The 7,142-nt window shown below is 43.2% G+C and overlaps 1 pseudogene; it reads right to left on the bottom strand.

Annotated features, from left to right (window-relative positions):
• Positions 1 to 2,000: 2,000 nt before the first annotated feature.
• Positions 2,001 to 3,583, bottom strand: LOC143986694 (posterior protein-like; annotated as a pseudogene).
• Positions 3,584 to 7,142: the final 3,559 nt, after the last annotated feature.

The following is a 7,142-nucleotide window of genomic DNA, read 5'->3' as shown; positions in this document are numbered from 1 at the left end:
CCCCCAATATAGTGCTGAATACATCCCTCCTCTTTCGGGTCACTCCTCAGAAATAAGCATACTACATGGACCTCATTCTGTGTTTGCACATCTCTGGGAGTAAGTCACTGGTACAGTGACCGCGCTTGATTCAGTGTATACTCAGCACATATAGAGTGATTTATAGGGTTTTTATCAACCACCGTGAGATGTTGCAGCACCATGTGGTGGAGGTATACAGTACCCTGGTAGCCAGCGTTCCCTTTATTTTAACGGAGCATGCTCCTGTGTGTATTCACTGGCATTATCTGTGCAGGGTTTCGACCTCTCATGTGAGACACCAACCAGGCGTATCTTCCCCATGTCTAGTTCTGGTGTCCCACATGTCCAGTAACCGAAAGCTTCTCTCTAGGACCGCTAGGATTGAGACACCACCCCTACGAGGAAGTTTTCACCCCATTGATGTGTCACCTGGCACCCTTTAGTCTAGCCAACAGCTACCTTATTATGTGTAAGTGCCAACCTGCCTCCTGGGTACCTGCACCATATTAACTCCGTTACATCAATACATGTCATACATTAAAACCTTTCTTCTTTCAATTCCTCCTTCCAACAAAAAAACATATTTTACATTTATATGTTTTGATGGATTGGATGTGTCATAATTCTTCCCCAGCCTCCAACCCATTGCACATGTATTAATAACATGTTTGCATTCATCAGGAGAGACTTCGGCAAAAATATTTCACAAGTTCTCTTGCTAGGCACAGTCTTTCAGATTCAGCATTAGCACCAAATTGTCCATAAGAAAAAAACAAGTATTAATCTGAATCTTTCAGGTTTTTTTTTCTTCTCTCCTGATGTTTATCAGAACAAATTTGTGGTGTGGTGTGGCACAGACAAACTGCCAACCAGATGATCATATGTCATCCCTGTTCCAGAAACCTTGCCAATCTCGCTCCACCAGGATTCTGGAAGTGAAAAACAAGAGCAGTGTCAAATTCTTATCCATAACATCTGCTCGCTTAACCTGTTCACTTATAGTTCCCTCCTTGGAACCCAGGACCTTAGCATTCCTGGCTTCTGCAACTCTGACCAAACTATCCAAACAACCATGACGTCTTTAGGCTGAACCCACTCTAAAATGGATCCCCATGGTATGATCAAAAATTTTAAACGAACGTCAATGTTGCTTCTCAAAAATTCAAATTTTACAAGCTAAAAAGACAATGCATTTATCGTATCTTTACGATGTATGCACTACTCCCTTTCAGGTGGACAAAGCCTAAACCTTTTGGAACTCTTTTCCACCTGAATGAAAATAAAACAAAGAAAAAAACACAAAGCTCCAGCGGCTAGAATTGTTTCCAGCTGCTAAATGAGGGCATTGTCAATTACCCCCCTTTCAGGTGGACTAAACATACACATTTTCCACCTGAACAAAAAAAAAAAAAAAATTGATGACTAAACAAATATCACAAAAAAAATGTAGAAAAAGAAAAAAATCTGGCCATTATCACACAAACAACATGACAAGACAACCACCATAAAACAATGACAAACACTCAACTTTTAGTTAACAACATCCATGGAGTTTTCTCCTGAGAAGAGTGCTCATTCCGATCTGAAAGACAATTAGTTAGGGAAAAACAAAAAAACAAAAACAAAGTATATGTATCTCATCACAACATTGTAGCTTCATTTGTAATTCTTTAGTACTATTTATTTTTCATTGTTTGCAAACGATTACTAACTAATGAGCTCATGGTACCATGTGATAATCGATTATGCATTTACAATAACCTAACCCCTGTTCTGCTATATTTTCCCACTGTTGTTCTCACTTTGACAGACCTGCAAACAACACACAAATGTTAGTATCCAAAACCGTTTAACTTCTTCCATGGTCTCTGGAAAAGGAACACAAAGACAGTGATTACACACAATTATCATGACAATTGACTTTTTAAGTCCCCAAAGCCTTTCCCATTAATGCAATACAGTTGCCATAATTTCCTATACTACGCAGCAGTATTGGTAAACTTTGCCATATTACTCAGGAAAAATGGCAATGCAATTTGCGTCCAACTACATACAAGCCAGAATGGTAGATTAGCCAGGGGGCAAATATTGGAATGTTAATCCAGTCTTGTTGCTGGCTGTGCTTACGGTGTGGATTGTCATTTCTTATCTCTCCTTCAGAACTATGTAATCTGTCCTGGTTGCTATCTTTCATATCAGGCCTTTGAGTTACGCTGTCCCTGTCCTGGGTGGGGGTTTTCATTATAGATACCTGTACTTCTGGGGTTTCCTGTTCCATGCTAGCAATTTCAAGGGCTTTATGAAATCTATGTCTATGCCTATTCCATTTAAAATGTATGAAATTTCTCTGCCTTCCTGTACCTCTGCTTATTACAGATACATCTGCCTTCGACCCATACTCCCTTTCCCTGGACTCTTGACAGAAGTCTCGGAGGATGTTGACAACATTTTGGTAGGATCTAGCATTCCTCAGAGCCATTCTAGTGGGATAGCTTACATAACACTTATTGGCCATTGAGTATATGAAACTTGCATCGTCCTCCAATAAGTCAGGACAGTTGAACACTTTCATATACAATGCAAGATACTCACTGCAGAACAAAATTGGGTCATCTCCTCTCCTAAATTTCATTCATTGCAAATCACTCATACCATTATCACCACTGTCCACAATACGCTGCAACTCTTTCCTCTGCACCTCTGCATCTGCTAAGTTATCATTAACTTGTGCCGATAACTGGCCTACCAAAGGTCCTGGTAGCTATGCTTTCAGAAGAGAGCATGCATCCTCATTACTCAAATGGAATTTAACTACTAGAGCTTCAAATTTATTGGACAGACTCATTGGTGATTCCAGGGCATTAAATTCACCCAAAATCTCTCACAAAGTAAGTCTCTCTTGGATTGTAATCAAACTCTCATTCCGCTTTGAAGCTATAGGTGCACTAGCAGACTGTGTTTCATCATGGCCCTTCTCCTCATTGATTGTGCAGATATCGGCCAATTGGCATGTTCCTTTGTGCTCATTGAGCGATACCATAACTTTCTCTGTAGTAAGAAGCTGGGAGCGTACATTCGCTAATTCTCTTTCTAAAGACATAACCAACTCTTCCATCTCTGACAACTTTATTCGCAATGACTCTAAAAGTTTGCTCTTCATATCGCAATCCATGCTGTACCTGTGGAGCTTTTCTTGTAGCTCACTGTTTCTCTCTGACAAATCTCCTGCTTTTGCCCGCAATTCATCCATCTCATTACTGGAGGCTGTTGCAATCTTTAGAAGGTTTTCACTGACTTTCGCTATGTCCTCCCCGAGACGTCTCCTCTCTGCTTCCCACTTCCCCCCCATTTGCTCAGATATCAATTTAATTCTGAGCAAAATTGCAATTTCATTAGCCAACTTTTCTTTCTTAACATTTTTTAGCTGTTTGCCCAATAATCTGCTATTATGTTGCTGACACTGAGATAATAATACCTTACACTGGCTTTCAAGAGATTCATCTGCACATAAATGATAACTGGCAGAGGCATACTTTTTAACATATGTATACACAAGTTCCATTTTACAACCATACAATCCACACTACTCACTTCTATTTGTACTAACGTTCCAACACTGCACTGAGTACTAAACCAAACTCAATTATCGTTAGCGCTTACAACTCACAAAGAAAACAAATCGTTCTTCTAGCATTCAATATTCTTAATTCGTTACCACTTTTACCTGATATCATTCAAAACAATTAAACTTTTGCCTATCCATAGAAAAGACTCACCACACCTTCTGTGGCATTATCAGCTGCCTTGTATCTGAGCACTTCTGTCCCGTAGGTTCTATGTGCTTTTTAGGATTAACACATGCTTTCTGGGGTGCCATTTGAAGGACCTTGGGTACTCTACAAACTACTATTACTACTAACTACTATTACTACTAAACTACAAACTACTATTAACTTGTCTCTTCCCATAGTTATCTAGTGTATAAAACCCTACTAGGCACACTGATATAAAGTTACTTATGAAAACATACACACTGCTGCTAGTAAAACACTATCTTTATTTCCCAAGAAATTAGGAAAGCTAACATAAAGTATTAAAAAGACATTACAATATCACAAAGCTTTCAATCAGAACATATAATACAAGAATATGAAAGATACATATCACATGGTCCTCCGTGAGGCTTTGCTACATCGGCTAGGCTCAGACCAGTAGAGGGCCTTCACCATGAGGTTTAGGCCGGAGCCATCACCCAGAGTAGGTCTCAAGATGGCCGAATCATCAGGTCAGCAGAAACATATGGCAGGCTCTTGCCGCGAACAGAGAGAGAGAGAGCATTGTCTGTGTGTGAGCCTTTTCATTCAAACATACACGCCCACTCATAGCCACCCCCATTTGCCTTCCATCCAATAGATTTTGCCAAGAGGTAATCCTTCACATGTATGCCCATTCTTCAGGAAGCATGCTGTATTGTCCACTATGGTCAGTGTCTCTATAAGCCCTGAGCCGTCTAGCTAGCTCTTATTCCCTTTGAAGCCTGCAATCCCACATATCACAGCAGGTGGGTCTGAGCCAAGCTAATTGTTCTTCTGATTACAAAGCTTTCATGTGCTTCATTCAACTGAGGCTAAGTGGCTATCTCAATCAGGAACAAATACCAGAAGTATTATATGAATTCAATCCAACAGTCATGTCTGTTCATTGGGATGAATGGTTTGAAAGGTAAGCTAAATTATTATATCATTAAGACGTAAATGTTATTGGGAAACAGGAGATTTGGCTGTTTGCTCTGCGTACGGCCAAAATTTCCAGAATGGGACACACACACATAGATGGACGCACACACACAGGGGGACGCACACACAGGGGGACACACACACACATAGAGGGACACACACACACACACAGCCAGGAGGACACTGTGGGGTGCGGGGGACCCGGGGCCCATACATCTGTACAACCCCCATGACGTGTGGCAGCCGGCAGCCCTAGTGTCTTGGCGTCACTCACCGGAGTCACCGGATGCCGATAATCATACATCTAAGGGTGCGCTGCTCCCCGCCGACCTCTCCACTCTTCTAGTCCGTCCCAGGTGATGTCACGGCGCATACAGTACAAGCACAGGATGGACGGGAGGGAAGGAGGGGCCGGCGGGGAGCAGCGTGACGTTAGTGGTATTATCGGCATCACGGCATGTAATTCAGCCGCCACAAGTGGCCTCTCAGGTGGCCGAGTCGGGGCCCCTAAAGGCCTCGGGCCCTTGGGCGGCACCCAAGTGACCGACTGGTCAGTCTGCCCCTGGCCATGCGACAGTAAGAAAAAGTCAATGTGTGAGTATGTTTTGTGTGGGAGTGAGAAGAACGTGTAATCCCTCTAACCTGTGTGGTGGAGCCTCCATACCTCAAACAGTTGGGCCTCATGGAGAACCCGAGTGATGCTTTTATGCGAGCTGGTGCGCAGGGAAGAGGTTGTATCCACCGTTGGATTCAGGGGGACATTAAAGTCACCGCCCAAAATCAAATGTCCTTCGGCAAATGTCTCAACAGATCCAAGGTATTTTCCCTGAAAGGAAGGGAAAGGGCCTGTTCTTCAAACAGGGTGGTGCCCCTGTCTTGAAGTGGGTTTCCTGTAAGAACGCTATGTCTACTTTCGCTCTTTTAAGGTCACATTTAACCCTTTAGTGTTCAGCAAAAAAATCGTAATGCGGTCCATAGCGCTCGCGTCAATAATGCAGAATGGTAGGTCAAAAAATTGGGAGGGGGACTAGGTGTGGGTAGTAGAGACAGAGGATGATGGGGGGGATAAAGTTAGGAAAGAGAAAAGTAGAGAGAGTGGACAATCAATTCACTGATCGTCCGGTCTAGAGTCAATTATTATAAACAATTGTGTGCAAGTTTTTGCAGAGAAACACACTCTGGATATCACCGGGGAGGTGCTTCAACCTAACGGGGATGGGGTTAGACCAAGACCATGAGAGCTAACCCATATCCGCCCAGCCCACTCGCCCTAAATTATAACTTAGGCATGTAACAGAAATAAAAATAATATGACAATATTCGGTCAAGCAAGCAAGCAACCACCTGCGTCATTTGCTTATGCATTCAGACCCAGCTCCAGTGCTACCAATATAAAACATATATATATTATCTGTGTGCAGTAAATAACACCACCTGTGCTCAAGTTAGCAGAGCTCTTCCCACCTGCCAGAACCCATTGACTGCCCTGTGGGAAGGATGTACTTCCTCCCCTGACCCCTGAGGGCATCTCGTGAGTGCGCGGACACCCATATGACTCTGTCCAAGCCATTACATGACTAAAATACACCCTCTCTTTGGTCTTGAAGTGTCTTTATGTGCCGTTCACTTCCGAGAGGAGTGGCCCAAATGTCGCTGTCCCCTCACAGAGATGTGTTCTCTGCCACTGTAGCAGTCAGTTACCTCTGTGTCTCCAGCAGGTGTATCATTCTCAAACCCTGTCCGCCTCAGCAGTCATATCATTAGTCTGTTATGGTGTTTCATGAGTTTTTAAATTGTCTCCAAGAGACACCTCAGGGTCTATATGAGGATGGGGGGGCTCCGCCTGATGACCACAACAGTGGCTTGTTCAGGTGTCTATTGCACCAGGTAGAGATGTGAGCATGAGAGTAGGGCCTAACGTACAGATTTCCCGTCATTCCTGAGCACCAATGATCCCTCTGTTCCCCCATCACCCCCACGTCCTGGGTGTCCTGTTCATATTGTCACTGCCACCAAAGAGCCCCATGGGGGGTAGATGAAAAACTTACAGGTTCTGTCTTTAGAAGAGGAAGTTGTGGCTCAGATCTTGATCTAGATGGCTGGGGAGTTCAACAGGCAGGCCACAGATAAAGGCAAAAACATGGGTGCACTGGGGATGAGGAATCAACAGGTGTGCATAAAACACCAAAATCTCACCGCATTGATGGCCGCCGCTAGCCTTCTCTGGTTATTTCTGGAGAGGTGACACGAGATCTACGTTGGCTCCTTTGTTGTCTCAGTGAGCGAGGTCTCCATTGGTTAGGCCTACCACTTCATTTTGAGCAGTTTAACTGTTAAAAAACAAATTAAAATATATATATATTTATTTCTTTGTAGGTGCCTAAC

The sequence above is a fragment of the Lithobates pipiens genome, unplaced genomic scaffold (genome assembly GCF_037356315.1).
Source record: "Lithobates pipiens isolate NorthernLeopardFrog02 unplaced genomic scaffold, aLitPip1_a1.2 Scaffold_18, whole genome shotgun sequence".
NCBI lineage: Eukaryota > Metazoa > Chordata > Amphibia > Anura > Ranidae > Lithobates > Lithobates pipiens.
Note: the sequence above shows the minus strand (reverse complement) of the source record. Positions and strands in the feature narration are given on the sequence as shown.